Here is a 2,746-nt window from a genome sequence, read left to right on the forward strand (position 1 = left end):
TTAAATTCCTCTATTTCACTAAATGTCCATTTCCCCCTGAAAGATTATGTTCAATTTTGCTGAGCATGTAATTCTTGGTTGTAAACCTAACTCCTTTCCCTTCTGGTATATTATGTTCCAAGCCCTGCAATTCTAGGGCAAAATAGATATTGAAAGAATCCACCCATCACTACCTGAAAAAGATCCCAAAATGAAAATTCCCAGGAACATCATAGCCAAATTTCACAACTCACAGATCAAGCAACCAAAAAGAAAAAAAAAAGGAAAAACCGTGGAGCTACAGTCAGAATTACACAGGATTTGGCAGCTTCCACATTAAAGAATTGCAGAGCTTGGAATATAATATACTAGAATGTAAATATCTTGTATATATACCTGTTTGAATTTTGTCTCACCCATTAGAATGTGAGCTCCTTGAGGGCAAGGATCGTGATTTTGCTTTTCTTCATATCACTAGTGCTTAAGGTAGTACCTGGCATATAGTAAGCACTTAATAAATGCTGGCTAAGTTCACTGTCTAAACTTAACTGTCAAAAACTTCCCCCCCTTTAGTGAATCATTAAGTTTCATTATATTCTTGAGAGTGAAAAATTTTACAGAGGAATAAGAAAAGTAGAAAATTAGCAATGTTGGAGATTGAAATTTGAAAAAAAATTAATTTCTTTATTGGAGAGCAACTCCAATTCTGAAAAATGGGGAGGTCTGTGGTATGTGAGCATCTCTGTAGTGGTTGAATAATTATTCTACTTAAATATCTGGGAAGTAGGGTTCCCACATGATCAAATTGTTAGAAGTTAACATGAATACTGAAGTGACTGATGATGATGGCAGAGAATGGACTAGGGTTTAGATTAGTCAGAGAAAACTTTTCCCTACGTGCTTACATAATTTAGAGAGTTGGGGCATTAGGCAAAACCAACTAGAATTCATAAGTAAGAGTGTTAAAGATAGAAATATTCCATATTACCAAAACATTAATAGCAATATTTTTGTGATATGGAAAAAACTATAAGTAATGCAGGTTCTAGTCAAATGGGAGTTGGCCAAAGACATGTTGAAATATAAATTGAATATACTGGAACTTTATTATGGCATCATAAAAAATACAACTTGAAGAATTCAGAAAAATATTGGAAAACATAATACCCTACCCCCACTCTGGGGTAGAATGTTGTTGTTGTTTTTTCTTTGTATTGCCAGGAAAAAATTCCTTGAGCATGGTAGGTGTCTATGACGATTTACTGAATAGAAATGAGTGGAAATATTTGTACATACTGATACAGAGTAAAATATATAATATTTGTAAAGCACTTAGCTTGGTGCCTGTCATATAGTTAGCTTCATATAAATGCTACAGCATCTAGGTGGGGCAGTGGATGGAACACCAGGTCTGGAGTCCGGATGACTCATCTTCCTGAGTTCAGATTGGATCTCTAATACTTGCTAGCTATGTTACCCTGGGCAAGCCACTTAACCCTGTTTGTTTCAGTTTCCTTATCTGTAAAATGAGCTGGAGAAAGAAATGGCAAACCATCCCAGTATCTTTGCCGAGAAATACCCAAATGGGGTCACAAAGAGTCAGACATGACCGAAACAACTGAACGACAACAAATATTGAGATGAAACTGTTGGGCCCTCTCCATTACCACCTAAAAAATATTTCCCTTGAAATTCTTATCTCTTTTGCATGACCAATGAATTTCATTATCAATTTTTTCTAATTCTTTAAAGTAATCCTTTGATTGATTAGTATGACACTAAGCAAGTAAATTAATTTAGGTAGTATTTTCAATTTATTTTACTGCCAGGGCTTCACCATCAACAATTCATATTATCACAATTATTCAAGTCTGAATTTCTGTAAAAAGTGTTTTGTAACAATATTTATATTGTTCTTATAGCTATCTTAGATATACTCCCGAGCATTTTCGATATTATGTAGTTATTTAAAATAAAATTTCTCATTCTCTATCTTCCCAAGAGGTTGTAATGGTATCGTAGAACAATAAGGGGGACTTATGTGGATTTTATTTTTATCCTACAAGTTTAATGAAGTTATTGTCTTAATTTTAACCGACTTTAGGGTTCTTTCAGGAATATACACTGTTACAATATCTTCAAAGAATAATAAATTTGTTTTTTTTTCCTTTACTGAGGCTTATTCCCTTAAGCTCCTTTTCTTCTTTTATTATTGTAACCAGTGGTTTTATATATATGTCATGTATTATTTTAAGGATAAGTCCATTTACTTACATATTTACTAGTGTTTTTATGGAAATAGGTGTTGTATTTTGTCAAAAGGATTTTTGCATTTATTGATATATTCACATACCTTGTTATTATTTATATAGCTAATTAAGTTTATGGTTTTCCTAATATTAACAACCATGTATCAGTGGCATGAATGCAATATGATCACTGAGTATAACCTTTATGATATACTGTTTAGCCTTTTTGATAGTATTTTATTAAACATTTTAACAACATTAAATAGGAACATTTGTCTATGCAGTAGGCTTTTTTGTTTGGTTTTTTGCTGTTTAGAATCTCTATGTTTATATATCAAAACATTTTCTGTATCATAGAATAAATGTGATAGGGTCTCTTCTTCTGCTTTCCCCTTTCCTTTATTACTTCCCTATAGAGTAAGATAGTGGTTTTTTTATACCCAACTGTGCATATATGCAATCCTTCTTTGAGCCACATCCAATAAGAGTAAGTTCTAAACAATGATAACACTCTCTCT

This window comes from Dromiciops gliroides, chromosome 6, assembly GCF_019393635.1.
Source record: "Dromiciops gliroides isolate mDroGli1 chromosome 6, mDroGli1.pri, whole genome shotgun sequence".
NCBI lineage: Eukaryota > Metazoa > Chordata > Mammalia > Microbiotheria > Microbiotheriidae > Dromiciops > Dromiciops gliroides.